Here is a 23969-nt window from a genome sequence, read left to right as displayed (position 1 = left end):
ATATCTAATACCTGTTATTCACAAATAAAATGAAATGATTGACATATTATATGAAAATGATACTGAAAACACAAGTCTTAACAATATTACATGATAACTAACTGCCATGTCGATTTTAGTTTTATTTGAACAATAATAACGGATTAACCCTAAGCTCTATAACAATAACGTGTTCATTATTTCAAGTCTTATGATTCGATCGAGTTACAAATACATTGCATGCAACAGATAAAAGGGAGACAATGCGAATAGAATACCACAATGCATATTGTTTACACTTAGCAATTTGTATTTTAAAACTGCTGCGAACGATGTACGCTGTGTCTTACATCAAGTTGTGCAGGAATATAGAATTTTGACAACTGAAACAGTCTTTTAAATCTAGTTGCCCTTATGACGTGTGTAATGATGTACTGACTCTTATAAGCAAATCAGCACTATGTTTTGCAATACATTAAGGTTTTAAATGGTAGATACCGTTTATTTCTTAACAATGGAACTTTCTGTTGATCGATCCTGTCAGTTCGATTCTTTTTGTAGCCTGTGTTATGTCTTTGACCGTTCTGTTTTATTTGTTTGACTTACACATGCTGTTCGGTCTGGTTCTTATTTTGTGTGCCTGTGTATACTATTATGTCTGTCTGTCCATTGTCTGTCTGTCTGTCTGTCTTTGTATTCTTTGCTTATATTTTCCTATTTTTCGGTTTTTTCATTTTCTTGCATAACTGTATTCAGTTCCTGTTTATCTTTAATAGTTATTTGTTTGGTCATGTTGTTGTCGGACTCATTTTCGATTTATGATTCCTTCCTACTTGGTATCTTTAAACTGATTTTGCAATTTAAAACCAAAAAAATTATTTGAAAATCATTTGACAAACAATTCATTTGAATGAAAGTAAACGCCAGTCCCATGATATGTTACCAAAAGTATGTATGGTGTAGATCTATTCATAATTTAAGGTGTAGTTAGTTTTCTGTTTATTTTTGAAATAGTATCTCATTTGAAATAAAGCTACGCACCATCTCTTTTTCTAAAATTCTAATCCAAGTAGTTGTGTGTCATCATTACAAAATGATAGCAAGATTAACCAGCTATGAAAAGTATCCTACATTTTAATATCAATATCATTATTATGTTAATCAAATTGAATCTAAATTTAAGACTTTTTGAATGTAACAGATAATAACCTGAGGTACTGCCTAAAATTTCTCGAAATGAAAAATTTATCAATTCCACAGATTCTGTCAAATGCATGAACAATTTTTGTATTGTTATTTTTTAACCCTGACCGTTCCTTATGAAATTTGAAACAGACAAGTGGTAAATACAGGTTGAAATCTTGTGATTCTACTGAATATAGCAAGTACAATTACCATTGCAAATAAGGTTAAAGTATTTGAAAAGTTTTATAAGTTATGCAACATCTAACAAACCGAAACCTGCTTTCAAATAGGAAAATATCAAAATAAACGCTGTGTCCATTTGGAAATGTTCTAACATGTGCATGTCTCATGCTGAATCTTGTCAAGATTTATTCAATTAAACTCAACAGTGACAATATAACCAGATAAATATAAATTTAGTACTGATATTTCATAAATATATAGTGTACAATTGTTCTAAGGCCCTAGATATACTCCCGTCATTAAGTTATTCCTTGTTCCAAAGTCTGTGATGTGCCGGTTTAATTATGAGTATCTAATCCTGTAAATAAAACAAACGTGTATTGCTGTCTTCTTTAGTCACGTTGTGGCTTCCTTTGATCCTAATCCTGATTATGGCAAATCTTTAATTTCACTTTACGCTTGCAAGTTAATGAAAAATTTTAATCCTTAGAAAGTTAAAGTTTTCACCTTGTTTTAACACTGTTTGTGTTTAATTTACAGTTTTTCAATATCAACTTTAACATGTGGTTACACAAGTAAATTACAGATTTATTCTTTTATTATAAAAGCCAAGTTCTATTTTGTTAAATGTAATTTTAAAAAGACGAATTTCATTCATTCTGCACATTTTATATTTTGACTTTCAATGTATGAGTTGTAGTAATGAGTGTACTTTTATGTTTAAACCGTCAATTGGCAATTGTACCACATCTTCTTTTTTAAATATATATATATATGTTGGTAATTAATTTATTGAAATAAAAACAACATAATATTGGTAAAAGATGTCTCTGCTTTTTTTTATTTCCTAGCCCTTTGATCATTGTTTGACATTATAGTGTCAATAAGAAGTACGTGCAGCAATTTTGAAACAGACTTTTCCTTTGACATATAGAGTCATTTCCCGATACTTTTGTTGAATATTGTCGCATGAAATACATCCGTCGACTGATATATACTTATTTTGAAATTCTGTTTAATATACAGATATGTTACGAAAGTCACATCCTTGTCAAACAAGGAGTTTCGAAACTTTACAAACATACAAATGTATCAGAATCTCTGTATTCAAAACCATTCATCTTTCTATCTCGGGATTTTCATCAGCTTAAATTCAGAAGATGTAACATTTTCTAAGCTTTTCTGTTGATAAACGTATCAATCGTGATGAATTATCATAATTTTAGACATATTCATGATAAAATTTCAATGAGGAATACTTGTTTACATTAAGATATGATATGGCCATCTTATTGGTGTCTTAGCCTCATTCCTGTGTGAAACGGCAGTTTATATCTACTTTGTTACTTGGATTCAAGAGGCCAGATGCATGCATGGAGAGGTCAAATAGTCCATAAAAGGATAACTTATCAGAATTATTGTAGAAAAATTGTCCCTTATATATGTTTACCATTATGACTTTATATAAAAAAAAAGTTGTTAAACTCAAAACAATGCAAGTTTTTACACCATTTTTTTCATTGAAGACTATAAATAAAACCTGATGCACCCTTTATTGCTTAATATGCTGTAAAAATTACCCGCCGAATCATACGGTCAAATGTAGACCTTATCAATTGAAACACATTTAATGTTTTTATTGTTATGTATGTATGCATACAACTAAACTTAAGCAACCATCAAATGATCAAAATATTTTTAGTGCTCCAGTTGCAATTTATAAAGATTATAACTAATTCGAAAAACGGCAGATCTGAATATAAAATCATAGATGGATATTGTAATATATATTGGAGGCTAAATGAATAGTATAAAACTGCAATACAACGAATACTCAGTAATGTCAGTATTTTTTTAACGAAACTTTCAGTTTATTGCAAGTTACCAACCAACACAGAAAAAGAACAGCCATCGAACAAAAAACTTTAAATTTGAAATGAAAGGAAAGCAGATTTAAATTCTGCACACACTTATATCTATCTACATGTGTGTTTCCTTATTGAGTATATATGAATGAAAGAAATAGAAATCTTCTTTATTTGATAAGCTTACGTATCTAGACGTTATTTAATTTTACTACGATATTGGACCAAGAGTAAAATTGTCACTGAGAGAGGTAATAGAAGCAGTCCTGTTCCATACAGTTTTTTTCGGAAATCTTGTACTTAAATATTTCCCGCTTTTTTATTTTGATTACCTATATATTTGTGTGTTGTTTTAACCGGTGCATTACCTTAGCTTGAATGTATACTGAGAAAGATTTAGCTTATCGTTTTACTGGTTGACCTGAAATATCCCCACACTAATCCTTAAACTCGCTAAAACAAGCGTTTCTCGGCTTGGTGCCATGTACTAAATATCTCCATTTCAATTTCTTTCATAGTTGTAGTAACTTGTGTTTTGAAGAGGAAATGTTTTGTTATTGTAAAAAATTATACTATGTTTATATTTCCTGTACTTTAGAATGTTTATTTACTAAAAACATTTACGGCAGCAAATGTTTTTGTTTCTTAAATTCCAAATCTCCACCACGCGACGTGTATGTTTTCGTGTCCGTCTGGTGCAAAATGACGAACATCTGTATACGGTTTCTCAATGCACTATGAGAAATAACAAAACACAGCACAAAGGTCAAAGAGGTACCACAATATGGTCTTTAATATCAAAATTTGACACTTGTGTTTTATTTTATTAGCAGTTTGGTTTCGAGCAGACTGGAACCGCTCTTTTTCTAATTTGTACTTTTATCTGTTATATAAAATGATTTCTAATTTAAAATAGTATTTTTTTTATGTATTTAGATTGTATACAGTTCCATTTGATCTGTGTTGTTTAATTGGTACAAGACTATATATTTCACAATTATGAAATACCAATGACAGTTTAAGATTGACAAGCGCACGATAATGAAAAACAGAACGTACAATTCGTATTTTGTATCCGCTACGGGTTTCTTATTTTGCAAATTTTATGTAAACAAACGAGACAACTTTTTAACTAAGTAAATAATATCTTTTTTGTCACTTTCTAACAAAAAATAGCTCGACCATTTTTAAAAGTATACTAAAAAAATTAAATTGAACGATACTGCACATCGTATATTTCCTTTTACTTATATAAAAACTTTTTCATAAGTTAGATCACCTTATTCTGCTCTATAGCTGGTAAATTCTATTTGAATATTCAACATATCGCGAAAATAGAACAGAGTGTTTATGGTGTGCTGCTTACAATTACAAAGTCCGAATGATTGAATTGCGAACAGAAAAAGTTGTGCGTATATAAGAAACGATTTTCTGGAATCACCCCCATGCGTAACTCACAACCTTCTGTGTGAGAATAAACATTGGTTTCGTCGTAATTATATCAAAATTTATCAACGAAAAATTTAAGAAACTTATCATGAGTGTAAGACATATAAATGACAAAGGACTGGTACCTTGGATGGTGATGATCTCTCTTATTGCAATCTAAAAATTCTGTGTACGATTAATTTTTTTTTATAGAAAAACAGTGTTGTATATGAAGATGTTACGAAAAGCTTATAAACGAACCCCAGACCTGGCCTTGCGGTCATAAAACTTTCGAACACAATTTTTGTACTCAGACTCAAGAATCAACCAATCAAAATACTGGATTTTGTGTTTCGAGCACTTATTTTGTACTCGGAGTACTGAGTAAAGTTGTATGACCGAGAGCCCTGATATAATATCCTTTCAAAACAAGTCAAACAATCGTAGGTTAAACATTCCGACAACCACTGAACTCCAGGCACATGACTTTGGGAAGACACAGAATGTTTTACAGAATATGTCTCGCAGTAGATCTGTATAATTTATTTAGTTTAAAAGAAGGGTATTAATTGTAGTTTTAAAAATCAGTTGTAATTATGATGTTTTACTAAAGTTAATATAACATTTATTATTTCAGATGACATTGGTTTTTAGTAAAAACTTTCTTTAAAAAAGAAGACCGTTTGCAATAATAACGTTTTACATCCTCTTAAACGTTCAATACACTTTCTTAGCTGTAGCGTAAGGTGTTTTGGTTTGTGAATGTGCTACAGTTAGAAAATCTTCCATTATATGGCTTATACCATGCAGTGCAGCTACTTAAAATAAAGTACAGGAAAATAACATCTATGTATATACTGACGTAACTTGAGCGTTTATGTCAATAAAGTAAAACTTAATTTTTGGCAGATACAGTATAAAAAAATAAACAGATTTATAATCATTGTTTAAACGGAAATAAGATATTGAAAAGAAATAAATCAAAGACAATTTTGGAACATTTCGTTCTCAAATTACCAGTAAGTTCTTTTCGACAACGAAACACTGCCAATCATAACTAACGATTGGGCGTTAGAAATTCACAGATACAGTGCTTCAAAAGATAACTCAATGATCGATTGCATTGCATATTGTAATATGACTTTCTGGCAAAAAACGTACATGTATATCAATTTATTGTTAAAACAGATATTTAACATTAATATTTTTGAAAATGTGAGAAAAAACATTGGGGTATCACTTTGAACTTCGATCTTTCTACTTTTTCTTATGTTGTAACTATGAGAAGTGAGATAATAATACAAATGTTTTGAGCTGTATTTTTGTTTGTATGCCTGTCCTTCATAATTTACCAAATGCAAACATTGTCGAATATAACTGCAAATCGCCAATTAGTTTAACTTCGGATTATTTGGTGTCAAATTGTATTGTGCGAACGAATAGTTTCGAGACTTTCTTGTCGTATATGCCAATGATGAACTGTAAGTGTTTACATCAAAACCAACAATGAAATTCATTGATTCCTACCGAAATAAAGTCAGACTGGTTAGTAATTCCAAGGACACTCAGGTTGCAAAGAGTCTTTAAATCTTCGAAAGGCTTTTAGTACTATATAATTGCCGACTGTAATCCAAATAACCTGACTTAGTACAGTTGGGTCATACCAATTCCACAAAATTTTAACTGTGTCTATCAGCCTCAGGACCGACTCGAAACTCGTAAGTATGTATGAAGTTCAGTTGCATAGCCTTTGCGCGACTTAAATAAGGATTATTTGTCCTGATACTATAGATCAAGTATCAAAAAATATCTGTCGATTATAGCATGCAAACGTTCTATTAATTTATATAATTACACATCGAATAACCTCCACATATCACGCTTTTTAAAAACTAGAAGAGAAAGACCGTTAACATATTTTGTTCAGAGAAAAGAAAATATAAAACAGTTTATTTCAAGCTACACTCATTTTAAGACAAAAATTATACCTATCTTAATAGATATAAATAATTGATTATTATCATTGATATGTAAAAAGGTATGATTGCCTGTATAGAACTTTGGCTTGGTTTTTTTCACTGGAAAGAACCAATTTAATTTGAAAGATTGTTACGGAATAAGGAATAACTGGTTGGTCAAGAACCATTGAATTATATTGCTAACATGAAGGTCAAAATAAAATGGACATTCAATAGCAATTTCGATAAAACAAAATATTGAATATGCATATGTCGACCAAACAAGGCTGTCCCAAACTGCAGTTTAGGCGGAACGAAACCAAACTCAATCTGGAAATCATAACACCAATGAACCAAAAAACAGCCTTAATATAGATTAGACCGTTGGTTTTCCCGTTTGAATGGTTTTACGCTAGTAATTTTGGGGCCCTTTATAGCTTGTTGTTCGGTGTGAGCCAAGGCTCCGTGTTGAAGGCCGTACTTTAACCTATAATGGTTTAATTTTTAAATTGTTATTTGGATGGAGAGTTGTCTCATTGGCACTCACACCACATCTTCCTATATCTTTTGGTTGTGCAGTCATTGCCCAATTAAATTCTGATCTTATTATACTGCGGATACAGCAATAATAGTCCTTTCCTGATTTAGATATGTATTTATCAAAAAAGAAACTCCAAACAAAAATATACTACAAAAAGACGAGTTCCTTTGGCCTCTTTCTCACTGTGTAAATATATGTCCCAACGGTTTGAGATGCTATGCTTTTTACAGCCGACCATATGGTATGGGTTGTCTCAATATTACAGTCTTTACGGTTGTCTATAAATGCTAACATCCACTTCATTTTAACTTTGGTGGATAGTCGTCGCATTTGAAATAATACCACATCTTATTTTTATATTCGATGACATGTTTGTTTGGGTATACATTTACTAGTTGAAATTGGCTTTTAAATAGCTTTCAGAAACTGCGAGATCTCTAAGATTGGAACTTTTGTAATCTTTTGTATTTTGTTTGTAGTGGTTGTTTACTTTGTGTTTTTAAATAGACTATCGACATTTCCAAAGGAACCAACTGTGCTCCTCTTCCTGCCGACTTGTTTCTTTATTTTGACGAGGCCGACTTCATGCAGGAACTTCTTAAGAAGAACGAAAAGAAGTAAGCAGTATCGTTTAACTTTGTTTTCACTATATAGATGATGTTCTCTCACTAAAGAATATAAAAAAGTTGGTGATTATGGTGAACGCATCTATCCCATCAAACTAGAGATAAGGGAAACAACAGGTGAAGTTAAGTCTGTCTCCTATCTTGACTTACATCTAGAAATTGACAATGAGGGTCGATAAAGTTGAAAACAAAATTTTACGACAAAACAAATTCTTAGCTTCCTAATTGTGAACTTTCTATTTCTATATAGCAACATTCCACAAGCGGAGTCTATATCTCCCAATTGATACAGTTTTCCCGGGCTTGTATTTCCTATCATGATTTCCTTGATAGAGGGTTGTTGCTTACAAGGAACCTATTAAACCAAGAGTTCTAAATGGTGAAGTTGAAATCATATTTTCGTTAATTTTACAGACGCACATCACGAGTTTGTTGACCAAAATGGAATATCGGTTTCATAAATGATAACGGATATGTTCCTTATGTCGTAACTACAACTCAATTCCCTTTTCACGAATGTGACCTGCCGAATTAGACGTATTACCGGATGTGTACTTACATGAGCAACACGACTGGTGTCATATGTGGAGCAGGATCTGCTTACCGTTCCGGGGCACCTGATGACCCCCCCCCCCCCCCCTTCCCACGTTTTTGATGGGGTTAGTTTTTAGCCATTGAGTTGTCAGTTTATTTTCGATTTATGAGTGTGAATGTCCTTCTGGTATCTTTCGCCCCTCTTAGTGTAGATCTGATTAGTCCCTTTCCTGTTGATTTTACGGTTTATTCTTATGATATGTAGTCATCATTATGCAATGGTAGATGAGCGTTCACAAACATGAGAATCCATGCCACATTCGGTATTTTCATTTCACAAGTTATGAACATAAAACTCAATTGTTATATATTTTTCTTGTTTATTGTTTCTAACACAACTTACAACACGGTATGTTTTGTTTTTTATTGCGCTCGTTGTTGACCTCTATAGTTGTTGAAATTTGTTGACATCTTCGTCCATTGGTCATTGGTAAATATTTGTCTCGTTTGCAATCGTAATTCGTCTTCTTTTTCAATAAAGTTAAATAAAAATTAACAAAAATTGTAAATGTTGTGGACTTTCACTAGTTATGTGGTTTTATTAATTCGGAATTGTTCTTTATATCTACAGCAATTGTCTGCATTGGCCAATGACACCACATGGTTGACTGAAGAAAAGAAATATGATAACCTCCTTTTGCCAGTAAAATCCATGCTAAAGGGAGCGTCAAAAAGGCTGCACTGGATGTTTAAATACGCAGCCAATGGGAATGAAGACGTAAAATTATTTTGCATGTCTTGTTAAGAGAGAATAAAATGGTGTCTGTACGTTAAATAGTCCTTGCAACAGTTTTCTCAGGAGACGAAAGGAAGTCTGTGACACTGCAATGTTTCCTCCACTGTCCAACATACCCTCATGCATTTTTTTTAGCGGCATCCCAAATATTCACATTTCATTCCGCTCGGCTCTCATAAAACTTAAATTTTGTATAGAATGGTGTCCTGATTATACATGAAGTGTTTACCACTGAATCATAAGCAAGCAACAATCCTTCATTTACTTGTGGGTGCATACTAAACCTGATCTTTCTATGTAGACATACTACTGTGCCGAGCCTTTACATGAAATACGTTCGGGAAGTAGTATCTTATTCAATAAAGTTTTATTAATGTTGATTGTGTCTATGATTTTGTTGCAGTCAAAGCTTACTTTCATTATCATGCATATTTTTGGTCTTTTTAGCGATATAAAGTAAATTTTAGGATTCCAGGATACATCATATATTCATTTCTATCTGGAAGCCAATACCAAAGCATAAAACAGCAACAACTCTAAAAGAACAGAATCAAATAAAAAACGAAGTACAGCGACTTTAAACCCTCAGTCTTTTTCAGTCTTTTTGTCAAAACTAAAACTGAACTAAACAACAAACATCAGATATTGCATCGTGTATACCTTTAAACAATCTTGGTTGAGTCAGAATGGGGTTTCACTAAGCCATACAACATCTAGCTGAGGATTACATACACCATGTACATCGCATTTTAACTGCATTTATCATTTAATGTCTGCAAATGTGCGAACTATTGGAAAATCGGAAACCAAAGAGGCGTAAAGCCAAATGATATGGAAATCCTAAGAGCCAATTACTGTGTTGTCCTAACAGCCACAAGGTACCCCTTAATACGTGTTTTTCACGCGTCTGACTTGAGCGTGTCGCCTTTTTTGTTAAATATCACAATTTTTTCTTGTAATTTTATCAAAGCCGGATTATGATTTCGTCTGAGTTTACACTACTTAAATCGGTAAATCAAATATAGGTGGATACTGGAAATATATCGTTATTAAAACAAAGATAACATTTTACTGATATCTTTGTGGAAATATTTCTCTAAAACGTGTTTATTTACATTGCTTTCAATACACATTACAGTGAAAAACTCGTAAAATGTCTCACTTTTTGACAGTTTCCTTTTCCTATATGTATTTGAGTCGATTTAATTGGTATTTGAATTTAAGAACATTTGAAACATTTTGTAATCCATGTGGCTTGCGGGAATATCCGAAGTTATTGAATTGTCATAATACTATTTTTGTTTGCCCTTGAGGACTTTTTGTCTGATGTTTTATCCTCGGCTTATTTTTAACCAATGATAAGGTCCGATTACAATTTGAATATTAGTAATGAGTGATGGGTGATCTTATGTGTGTCTAACTTTGGTATTATATTACATTAATTGAAATAAAGCCATTAAGACTGCAGTTTTTAAACACTTTGCAGAATTATTTAACTACCTGGGAGGCTGAATGCGACATAATCCATGTCAATAATTGTCGCTATCTGATATTGTATCAGTTTTAGGTTGGGCTTTAGGCCGGTAACTGCTGTTTTCTGATCAAAATTATATGGTGAACCGTGTTTATTTCAATTTCATAGGAACTTTTTATTTCACCCGTTCAGTGTAAAACATGGGCAACGGTGCTATGTTCTGGAATGTCACATTTCTAGCGTGGATTGGTCTATGGTTATCGGTAAGTCCTCGTTTTCTATTTTAGGTCAAAAGGTCATGGAACAAGTTCCACTCCTCTTGATGCCCCCTTTTCTTCATATCAAAATAAGCAAACTATATTCGAAGAGACCTGAAATGCATGTTTGTGTTGTTGTTGTTGCAATGTAGAATGAAATCGTAGAAAAACAATTGATTTGAAAACAACACATCGCGAAATTCTAAATTGAAAACAAACAGCCATGTTTACCCCTTTTTTTCAAATTACATTTAGCAAGAATATATGTTTCAACAATGAATATAAGAATCTGCATGTAATGAAGCTGTATTTACGAGAAAAAAAATCTTTTCTTTTCGTAAGATTTTTACCATTTGGTAAAAATATTATTTGTTTCTTTCTTCTGTAACAAAATAAATTTATGTTGTTTCATTTCAAACAAATTATTAATTATAATATATGCTGAAAATGCAATAACTAAGATGTATCTTTCCTGTACAAATGCAGTATTAAATCGAAAAAATAACAGATATTTTATTTAGGCAAAAAATATTTTTTAAATACAGCCAACGATACATAGAAATAAACACTTTGAATTATATACATGTACTTAAAATTAAATTTTGCGTCCATCTAAGTTGAAATAAAAACAATAATGTTCAAGACTAGTTGTATATAAGATTAGTTATTAATTGATGCAATGCATGTAGACGGGTTTTTTTTTATTAAAAGTTCAATAGTAATACAAATTTCAAACAGTATTAAATTGATGCATTGCTTCGCACGTGGTTTGAAATGTAGCTCATTTCATTTTAGAAATTATTTGAATTATGGCTATTATAAACGAATAATGACTCAATATAATTAAAATTCACTCAACATAGACTAGTTCCTTACCGAAATAAGGGATATATGAATTCAGAAAATAAAACAGATCACATATTTTCATAAACTTCTAATATTTCCGTTTCATTTTTCTCGACAAAAATATTAATTATTTTTATGTTATTGTCATATACATTACACATTTAATGTCATAATTATCATGACAATTGTAATTTTCGCATCCGTTTTAATAATTTATTCTGTCTATGAAGAAATAAGATCTAAATTATTTATTTCCTAGGAGATAATTGAATTATAAATCCGTAGACAACTTAATTGCAATTACTTCGTCCGTTTGTCGCAAACCCGTCTTGTTATTTCAAACATTTAGCAGAAGATCTCGCACGTTGTGTGATTTTATTTTAAAGAATATTGTTACAATTTTAAAACAAATTAGGCTGTTCAATTTTAACATATTTTTGCTCATTATACAAAAATCAAATTTCGTTTTATTTTCTTTTTTTTTTTTAAATAAATAGAAACACTTTAATTGATCTTTTATTCAAATTTTTACATTTGTTTTTCATTTGTTTAAGCCTTTTTATAATTATTTTGAAAAAAATATAATTTTACTATATATTCGTGTGAGCTTTTGTTGAATTTTATTTTTTATAAAATATGAAATTGCAAACAGCAATGTATCGCATAAGGACTAGTGTTTTTTTATTATCATTTTTAAATTCAAATTATTGCTGATATAAATAACTAAAAGTTTGATCTTTCAAAAGTTTCGTCGTTTCCAAATGATTTGAAATAAATATTAAAATTATTCTAAATCTATTTTAATTAATATATTTTTCATATACCAAAAGAAGATTTAATATGACTTGTGAATGTATGTAATAAACACAATTTTAATTGTATTTAATATCATCTTTCTACTTATTCTATTTCTTTATATTTTTTTTTACATTTTTCATTGCTATTTATTTATCAAGAACAAAAGTTGTCAAACCTCTATGTGTGGTCTGACAAAATTTTATCATTATCTAAGAGTTCTCTGCTACAAAAATTGTAATTCTTAAAAGGGAAACGATATAAAAAAAATATTGTCTGTCGCCTGTTAACTTTACAGTTTTCTTCTTATTTTTAATCCAATGATTTGTTTTAAAAATGAAAAAAAAGGAGATCACTAGCTCCTATAAAGGCTAATTTGATATAAACATGAAGGTTATCCCAAATTAGAAAAAGTCAGTAAAAACAACGCTTATTTCTAATCAAAAAACAAACTCTTAATTAAAAACTCAAACGCAAAACAAATAAATTAACTATGACCTTATTTTCGTTTTTTTAATGCTTATATTTCTTTTTCCCAAGAAAATTATGCTAATGAAATGTTAAAGTATTTGTAGTTTGATTTGACTGTTTGATTTATCATAAGGCGGAGTTCTTAGATGTATGCGAAATTTACATTTCGACAACTGTTTGTGTTTGAAAGAAGAAAGCAATTAAAGGTTGCCGAGATTTGTATATTTGTATTGTTTTATTTCAATACACACTGGTTCCGCCTTATCCCTATTTAACTTGTTGCGCTTACTCTTTTAATCAATAACAAGTCTTTTAATGGAGAAAATGTTGTGTACAGAGCTATTAACATTTCCATGAAAAACAGCCATTAGTGACATTAGTGAATGATAATTGATTTGGAGTTATTTTTACTGAAGTTGTAGCAGTTATTTATTGATTTTAACATATTTTACTATCTTATTAACCTTGCTTCGTTCTTCTGGTAAACCACCCGCGGAAAAGGGAAAACAAAAAGGATTATGCTGAGAAAGTTTCAAAGTTTTCTCTGACTTATCTAAAATGAATAAAAATGCATTTAGTATTATTAGTAAAAAGGCAAGGGGTTTTATTCCTTATAGGAGCGACGAAAACTGAGTAACTGGCAAACAAATCCCGAAATTGAACTTAATGGAAGATGCCATTCGGTTAGTGAAAAAATGTGATTTTAATCAAATTGAATCGGAGTTAAGTAAGCATGAAATGATAGACTTGAATTAGAAAGACTGTAGCACAGATACTAATCCATATATATTCATACATAACAATTAGCATGTCGAGACCTAATCTGCAGAAACGACACTGGATTAAAAAAATAATGTTATCACACCATAAAATAAACAAACGCGCTTGCGCCAATTGACAACACCAAAGTATCATCATTGGTTATTTTAGAAATGTTGTTATATACTGTTTTGGTATATCTTTATCTAAAGATGGGAAGATTATTTTTTTTTAGATCGAATAACATTGAAAACAATTTTGTATTAATTATGTCTGATAAATACTATTTTGTCCTTCTGAATTGAGCTTTGTGCTCCTTTGAACTTGTCACATTGTAACCAATGAATGCTTGCATGTAGTGCTTTTAAATTTGCATGCTTTTAAGAAAACAAAGGTCTGAAACATATTTATAATCAAGTATAAGTATAAATGAATTCACTACTACATGTATAAATACATGAATGAAATAAAGATGTAAAAACAAAATTGAACGGTGACTGGACACATTTTAAATTATCTAAAACTTGAAAATTTTCTGGGTCAAATTCAAAATACTTGTAGTCTTATTTAATGCATACATATCTTTCAAAATTCAATATCTTTTAAAAATCATTGAGGCACAGAGGTCACCCATTACAAAGGAGTGACTTGTTCTGGTTATCATAATAACTGACCACACATACATAAAGGGCGTGTCTTGTTTACTATATTGAATTCATTTTTCAAAGATCTTCACACTATTCTTTGGTTCAATGAATTTTATTGACAATATTCCGACAAATTTTTATCATTGACAAAACTAGCATGCATACATTTTGCGAGCAGCACTGTGCTTAATTTGACATATGTGTGTAAATTCGCTCCATTGTTTCGGATTTTGTCATAAATCAGCTGAAAAATATCTTGATTTACCACAATCTTAAAACTGTATCAAAACTTTGTAATTTTTCAATTAGTATCTTATTCTCCAATGACTTCAAATCAAGACTCTTCACACATAAACGATTTTATACATACAACTTCATTGGTAGAACAATTAAGAATTGAATGCTTCTTTTTGTAAATTTATTGGGTGGTAAAAGCGTTGACCGAAGTACATTTTGTATGATTCTAAAAATGTACGCACGGTCAACGCTTTTACAACCCTATAAAGTTTCAAAAAGAAGTATTCAATACTTTATATAATTACATTTTTTTAGCTAAAATCATGAAAACACGATTTTTATCCAGTTTGATTTAATTCACCTGTGCACTTTTTTGTGGGACCTCGTGTCATCATGCATGATAAATGTTATTGTCTGATGCAATTGTTTACGGAATAACATGTAAGCCAATCAGAATAACGTATTATAATGAAACTTACATCTAATGTAATTATTCAACTATATGGTTTCATATGTCAAGTTATTTGGTTATAATTGTTATCTCATGTGTCTGATTTTTAGAAGTTTAAAAATCATTGCTTAAATGATGCTCCGTGTTGAAGGCCGTACATTGACCTATAATGGTTTACTTTTTTAAATTGTTATTTGGATGGAGAATTGTCTCATTGGCACTCACACCACATATTCCTATATCTCATTATAAAAAAAAATGGAAATCTATACTGAAGAATATTTACTAGTCATCTGTCCATGGTACGACCGTTTTAAATTGAAAGTGAAAATACTGCTTATAAGTATTCGAAGCAATGTTAAAGCAATATGATAAAATTTGACAAATCATGATCCATGCAGTTTTTTTCCTTAAGCACCAAACGAGATATATTGTCTGTTTTCTGTCAACAGGCGTTCTGATCTTTCCGATAAAATAAAAAATAACAAAAGTGGCATGACTAAGAAGCCTTTTTGTTTTCTACATGTAGACTAATAGAACAAAATGAAGAAACTTATAGAAAAGAACACTATACAAATCTGAATACAAAGAGAGACCAAAGATACCATTCGGATATTCAAACTCATAAATCAAAAACAACAGTACATAACACGGTAAAGAAACCCAGATACTGAGCAAACCCTCGCACCAAAAAAAAATGGTCTTTTTTTTTCTAACTAAGGCAGCAACCATTTGATTTTCTGGGGGGGGGCTATGTTTTTTTTTCTGGACAAATATTTTTTCGCGACATGTCGAAAACAATTTTTTTCTTTCAATTTTAGCATTACATATAGTGGCATCTGAGGGTGAAACAAACAATTTTTTTCTCAGAATCAAAAACATATTTTTTTTTCTCCAAAAGCTGGAAACTAACTTTTTTTTTCAAAAAAAACCATAGCCCCCCACCCCAGAAAATCAAATGGTTGCTGCCTTATGACAAAACTGTTTGGCGTGTATTTACTATTCCATATCAAGTAGAAGGTTCGAACTAGCATCAATGGTTAATGTCAGTAAAATATATCTGTGTTGTTATAACATGTATTGTGTAACATCTTAGACTATTTATCATTACTTTGGGGAAGACAGTACAAAATGAAATGTTTAAACATTTTAAAACTATAAATCTTGTTTTTCAAACTAACCGTTTTCTTAAAATATTGCAGATATTCATTAAAGAAAATGATAGAAATCCAAAAAGAGACGGTAGTTAGGGATGAAGGAATTTGATTAAGATAACATCCATGATCAGAGCAACTGATAAAATAGCTTCAAATTTGTCACCAGATAAACTTAATTCGCAGAATATTTATCACAAATAAATAAATTTCATCCCGTAATCCCACCATTTTTATTTCCAGTCCCATTATCTGTAATTAAAGTGCAAAATTGAAGCCTACCTAAAGACCTTTTGTCGCATCTACCTTTGATGTTGTCCAAATTATTTCTTCGTATTTTAAGCTTTAGAATTATGAAAATTGACTGAATAATATTCAACTGAAATGATGAATATGAAACTTAAGTCCACAAATATATTACAGAATTAAAGAATTAATTTTATAAGTATAAACGATGTCCATCAACATTTTGTGGTCATTCAGAAAGTTTTCTCAAAACTCCAAATGGTTTCTGGGTAGAAATTTTCATTTGAGATAAAAGTTAATATAACTTTCACTTTACTTTAGATATATCCATCCGTATTCACATACTATTTTTCATTTATTTTAAACAGATAATATGTGATATTTGGAAGAATAAAATAAAGACTGCTATTTTCCGTAGATACAACCCCTATTGGCAAAAAATGATTACATTTACGGTTGCAAGGTAGATTTTTATATTGAACAAATGAGACAAACAATTCTTCCAATATAAAAAAACTTTTTTAACTTTTGTGTAATGAAATAGGGAAGGGGGAGATCTATTGCTGTGTCATAATGAAAACTTTATTTACAATGAACCTTATCGGTTATAGTAATTTCAAGTGATGTGTTATGTTCTAAATTTATTGATTGATTAAAAAATCGATATTTAAAATACGACTAACACAATGATACTGTTCATGACATAATTTACACTTAATCCGATGGATGTGTAATGATTGATACTTTTGTCTGGGAAACACGATTTATCTATTAGTTGTAATTGGCTTTAAACTAGGTTTCAGCCAACGCAAGTACTATAATTTTGGTGCTTCTTTTATTTTGATGTTAGTTGTTTATGCGCCTCGTACTGGTCTTTTGAGTTTAGGCAATTGCAACTGATTTTTACAGTCTGTATGTGCCTAGCCCAATGCTGGAGCTTGTTATACAGTGGTTGTCGTTGTTTTACATCTGTCATATTTGTTTTTCGTAAATTGTTTTGTCATAAATTAGGTCGTTTATTTTTTCGTTTGTATTTTTTCATATGTTATAGTCGACCATACAGTATGGGGTTTTATCATTGTCGAAGACCGTACAATGGCATATCATTGCTTAACTTTTACTTCATTTTAACATTGGTGGATAGTTGTCTGTTTGTCTATCCTTCAACATCTCCCATTTCTAAAACGTTGTTGCATTCTTTGATTAACGGAAAACTTTATAATTTGTCTAAGAATAAGGCAGGAAAATACTTCTTCGTTTTTTTTGCTAGGTTCTTTAGTAAGTTCAAAACCAACATCACAAGATTGCAAGTTCATTCATATGAATTATAGGACACAAATAGCTATTTGCGGTCATGGTAAAACCGTTTATGGTACCATATAATTTAGTGAATTGTTATGAATTTTTAACAATACGGTTGTACGATTTATTTCATTTGAAACCAACCAGTTCATTTTGCATACATGTCCAAGACTTTTCCAGATGTTGATATCAACAATTTCGACACGATTTATCGATTCAATGTATACACTCATGACATTACCAGACGTCTTTTTCGATAAAAAATCTCGCCGATATCAAATCGATACCATTAACATATCAAGCTGATCAAGTCAAGAATGAATATAATAATTTATATAGGTCGAGATACTACTGGATTGTTATAATTTTTTTTCAATTTTAACAAAGCAATCAAATGCTCTTTCCAAATGTTACATATTGTAGCTATGTATATTTGCCACACCAATGTCCTATAATTTCGTGAAGGCATTAGCTTTCAAATACACTACATCCTCAAAGTGACAGCTTCTTTACTCTGTAGCTCTTTAATCCAGTGGTTGTCGCCGGTTGCTGTTTTCCATATTTGTTTTTCGTTTATCGTTTTTAGATATATCATAGTGTTTGTTTTCGCATTTGAAATATTTGACCTTGTGTCAATGCTGTATGAGTGCTGCTTATTGTTGAGTCTTTACAGTGACCTATTTTGTCAATGAAGATAACTTTAGCAGATGGCCATGGACACTAAGAAGATGGCTTGTAGATATTGTTGATATTGTATCAGATAAACAAAGTGTAAACTCATTGAAACAACAAATTAGATAAGGAAATTTCTAAAAGTATAATTGAAATAAAACAATTCCTTTGTTTTCTAAATTACTAAATTTCACATTTTGATTAAGGCCAGACACTAAACTTGATGACATCAATAGAGAAATAAATCGCGACGATTTTTCAAAATGTCAATATTTAATCGATATCGCAAATATCGACAGCTTAAACAGATAAACAAAGAGAAACTAAATGGTATTTATGGAAAATAATTTTTAACGTAATTTTTCTCTTAACTGGTTGCTCGCAGTCAATCCTTTTTAAAAATAAACTCAAAAATTGAAGAGCTGACAACACAAAAAAGGGTTAAAACATAGACACAACTGGGAATCAATTATACCAGAGCTCTCCATGCATGAGGAAGATATTTCCCCTAATCTGAATAATTTCCAAAATTTTAGAACAACAAATTACCTAATACCAATATTTTGAATAATAACGAGTTTTAAACAGCGGTATACTACTGTTGCCTTTATTTACTTGTGCAATTTCGATATATGTTTCAGTATATTTTAAATCAATTTGAGAGTTTTAGTCAATTTGGTATGCAGGAAATTGTTACTAGATTTTGACTGTTAGATGTGCTGCGGTTGGTGCCAATTTTCAATTAATGGTAGAACTAAGCATAGAGAGTTTCTTAGTGTTAATTTGACAATTTGAAGGTATCCGAGTATTATGAAACATAAATTGTATTATGAAAGACTGAACCAGGTTTTCCTTACTTGTACTAAATATGATGGCTAAACCATAAACTTTATTACATGTAGTCAACTATGACTCATATATCTGAAAATAGCTTGTTCTTTCAGCATAATGTAAGAACTGTTTAGAAGACGCTATTCAAGAGGATAACACGAGTCGAATCGGGTGAACCATGATCCAAACTTTAGATATATAGCCATTGCCGTAGAACATATTTTGAAAGACTGTAGTATAACTATTTCTTCATATTTGTTTTAATTCAATGTACTTGCTAAAAACATAAGCGGTCATCGTGTTGCAAATGCCTTCTGCATAAATAAAGTTTGCAGAGAAGCGCTCAGAAGAGTCTTAATAGTTTGTAATAAGTATATATAATTCAATGTTGGATGTAATGCGTCCTCTGATTGGCTGAAGTTATTTTGTTATCAGCCCATAGACATAATATTGTCATGTGACCGTGACGTCATCAACGTTTTTTTATATGGTTTACGACGGTTTAAAATGTAATTTGGAATTCAATTATAAGAAATGACTGTTATATTTTTTCTGTCTATTCAAAATAACAAAAAATATGTGATGCACACTGTTAAATAACCCGCTACGCGCGTTATTCAGTGTGCACCAATTTTTTTATGTTATTTCTTCATATACAGAAAAAATATTAGTCATTCATTCCTTAAGTAAAGTTGGTTATATCTTGATAACTTTGTAAAAATTATGCAGTTTTAAAATTAATGCAGTCGCAGAGGAGTAATAATTTAAGAATACCATAAATAAAGACAATGGCTTTAAAGATTGATGTTTGATTTACGTCCAGTGGCAAATACTACTTGCATATTCAGCTCGATTCTATGTGTATGTCGTACTAAATACTTCGCTTTATAATACATTGACACATTATTAGTCTGGTCAGGTTGAATGGTTATAGTCTTAATCGTACGGATATTTGGCAGTTGCCTTAATGCGACATTGTAATTATGAAAACTATAGCGTATATTTGATTTTCGTATCATGTTAAGAACATAAAGGCCGTAAAGCTCGTTTGAATTGTTTTACATTTGTTATACAAGGCCTTTTCTTGCGTACAATGCAGCATGGGTTTGGCTCATTGTTAAATGTCGTATGATGACCTATTGTTTTTTCCACTTCTACGCCATTTTGATCTCTGCTGGAGACTTGTCTCATTGGCAATCATACCACATCTTATTATCTTTATATAAATAAACATTTTCCGATATAAGGCTGCTTGTTTTAATATTAAGCTTGAACAAAAATGAAGGAAGTTTGATTAAAAACATATCATGAGAGCAGGGCCATCGTAACTTTATCATGACGTCTTTATCAGCTAAATGTCACTTTTTTCGTGTAGTCTTATTTGTCATTTCACTTTTTCGGTTGATACGATTTTTGAATGGGCGTCTTAAATTGCCATTAAGTTTGAACAGACCTTATCCTGGATCTACGATTAATAAGGGCTAATTACTTTGACGCTAGGTGTGAATTATACCTTTGGCATTAGTACTTCAACAGTTACCAAATATTGGTTTGGCATGAGTACAGGTATTTTTACAGGAATGGGAACACTTTTTTTTTGCGTCATTAAAACGTTTGATGTGAAGATTTGTTTGTTTAGAGGGATAAAGCTGTCATAGAAACAGACAGGGCAAATACTTATTTTTTTATTGGTTTCTATATGAACCAACAAACAACACACGGCTTCGACTTTCCATACAGTCTTACATTGTTATCAATATATTTTCGGCGGGTTTTCTGCTTTAAGCAATTATATTTTTTATCAGCACACACCACTGTGTTGTAATCGAAGTATCAAAAAGAAAATTATCTTTAATGATGAAATATTAAAAACATTTTTGAGCTGTGATCTCTCTTATCCGAAATAAGATATCGAAAAGAGACAATGCAAATATGTTACCATCAATCTGTTTGCCTTCAATCAAACTTTTTTTGTTTTTTCGTCAAAAGGTATAATTTTAAACAAATTAATACCGATTGAACTTTCTATCCTGTTACCTTCTGTATGCATACATTTAAGCATCTTGTTGTGTACTTCTGCTTCAATAATGGTATCTTCTGTGTTGAACAGGATCTGTTTACCTTTCCTGAGCACCAAATTTTGTTTTTAGGTCGGGCTCTGAATATGTAGTTTTCTAGTGGTGACTGTTGTTTGTATTTCGTTTTCGTTTGTTTTCATGTAATGCATAGTTTGTTTTTCGACGAATAGAGTATTTTATTGACTTATTGGTACTTTTGTGTCTTTTTTAAAATATTTTTATTCATGAAACGTGAAGCTTTTGTGAATTTCAACTTATATTCTATTTCGCTAAGGCAATGTAACTTGGCCAACATTTTCCTCCTGAGTGATAAATATTTATGAAACAAAAGATTGTTAACGGTGGATAGTTTAAGGATATGCAGGGTGTATAAATAAATCTAATTACATTTTTAAATGTAATTTAAAAGGTAAGGTAATTTGGCGCAGAATTTCCTCTCGACTGGTCATTGAAAGGGGGTTTGCAATGATCATTTAGACGTTCTCTCTTTAAATGGCGTTGACTTTTATCCCCCTATTCAGATCAGATGTCGCTGCCTAGTTATACAACCCGCCTATGCAGCACTTGTTTGCTCCTTTCTCTGAATGAATGTAAGCGTATTGTTATGCGTTTACTTTTCTACATTGGTAAGAGGTATAGGGGAGGGTTGAGATCTCACAAACATGTTTAACCCCGCCGCATTTTTGCACCTGTCCCAAGTCAGGAGCCTCTGGCCTTTGTTGGTCTTGTATTATTTTAATTTTAGTTTCTTGTGTACAATTTGGAAAATTATGGCGTTCATTATCACTGAACTAGTATATATTTGTTTAGGGGCCAGCTGATGGACGCCCCCGGGTGCGGGAACTTCTCGCTACATTGAAGATCTGTTGGTGACCTTCTGCTGTTGTTTTTTTATTTGGTCGAGTTGTTGTCTCTTTGACACATTCCCCATTTCCATTCTCAATTTTAATATATATACCGCGCCTTTGAACAAAAGTCTTTTCATTGTAAATAAATCCATAGCTTCGAACTAACTGTCAGTAACTGCTAGTACCCTCAGATTTGTACTAAGGGTCTCTCTTGTTGTGTGGATGTAAAAGTACACTGCCACGTCCGTTTGCATCGACCTGATAAGTAATCCCATTCATAGCTGATTTTTATGGTATGTTCTTATGTTGCATTGTTGCATCACATTCCCAGCTCATCAGATGATTGGCACTTACTACCGGTTTAACACAATCACATTATGTATACGCATGTACTAAGTCAGGAGCCTGCAGTGTAAGTGGTTGTCGTATGTAGCTGTATATCATATTTGTTTTTTGTTCACTATCTTGTACACAAATCAGAGCGTTTGTTTTCTCGTTTGACTTGTTTTACATTTTTCAGTTCTGGGTATTTTAAAAGCTGACTGTGTGGTGGGTTTTTTGCTCATTTTTGAAGGCCGTACGGTGACCTGTAGTTGTTAATTTCTTTGTCATTTGGTCTCTTGTTGAGATTTGTCTTATTGGTAATCATACAACATCTAGCCTTTGTTAGTCTTGCATGTACTATAAGTTTTGGTTCATTTAATTGTCTGTTTCGGAGTTAAGGGGCCAACTGAAGCTCGCCTCTGGGTGCTTGATTTTGTCCATGTGCCGTTTGCTTTAGCTTTCAATTCAAAGAGGAATAAGAATACAAAATGGTTATCTGATTCTCGTTGGTCATCTTTTAAATGTTTAAATAGAAATGAGAAACTTAAAACATTGTATAAAAAATGCTTTTGATGCAAAAATGAATGGATATAGGATGTAAATGCATACATTTAGGACAACTCAATAATTCCTGAGGTTGTATGTTCATCGCATCAAGCTAGCAGCAGACCTCTCAAAGGGTTGTTGCGAGTTATCTTTTAAGATAGCAACTAGTTCGGTATGTCCGTGTCTATAGTGACGTTTAGAATTTCAATGGAAGAAAACTGTGTATTTCTAGTAAATGATTGAGTCAACGATGTAAACGTAACTACAAATTTACTTAAATTTGATAGACAAAATTCTTTCATAGATACAAAATTTGGTTTTATAAGTTTGGTTGTACCTGTCGAATGCTTATTAAAAAACAGATTGACACATTCTTACTTTTACGATGATGTTGATTACCGATCCAGTAAATTTAGATACGATCCGGTCAAACTTATCGATCTTTAAAACAAACTTTTTCTAAAAATTTACCTATTCAACACCTTAATTAGTTCTTTTGTTATTAGTAATTAAAGAAAAATAAATAGTATTGCCAGGTTCTACAAACTGTCGAAACCCATGTTCTGGCATTGCTTAAGAAAATGTTTTCCCTGACTGTTAATAACATATATACAATACATCCATTGAATGTGGGATGTGAACTAATGATATTTTAGTCTTAGACACATGTTTTTTTTATAATTATTATTTGATATTGGCTTTGAACTAGCTTTAAGAAATTATAGTACTCTCAGTATTGTACTTTGTTTTTGTTATTTTTTTAAGTGCTTTGACTCAATCTGATGAGTTAGGCCCTTTTCAACTTATTTTTATAAAAAGTGTGTTCTTGTGTTGTACTGTTACACCACTGAACAAAAATATGGAGGGACAGGCGCGAGCAAACATGTATAACCCAATTACATTCTATATGTGCTGGTCCCAAGTCAGGAGCCTGTT

General features: G+C 31.3%; 1 long non-coding RNA gene across 1 annotated transcript in view; it reads left to right on the top strand.

Annotated features, from left to right (window-relative positions):
• The first annotated feature begins 10463 nt into the window (after positions 1 to 10463).
• The window catches only part of LOC134727194 (uncharacterized), a 33454-nt gene continuing 19948 nt past the window's right edge, over positions 10464 to 23969 (top strand). The window contains exon 1 of the long non-coding RNA XR_010108736.1: positions 10464 to 10832. This is a non-coding gene — a long non-coding RNA (uncharacterized LOC134727194). The remainder of the gene's footprint in view (positions 10833 to 23969) is intronic.

The sequence above is a fragment of the Mytilus trossulus genome, chromosome 7 (assembly GCF_036588685.1).
Source record: "Mytilus trossulus isolate FHL-02 chromosome 7, PNRI_Mtr1.1.1.hap1, whole genome shotgun sequence".
In the NCBI taxonomy this organism is placed as follows: Eukaryota; Metazoa; Mollusca; class Bivalvia; order Mytilida; family Mytilidae; genus Mytilus; species Mytilus trossulus.
Note: the sequence above shows the minus strand (reverse complement) of the source record. Positions and strands in the feature narration are given on the sequence as shown.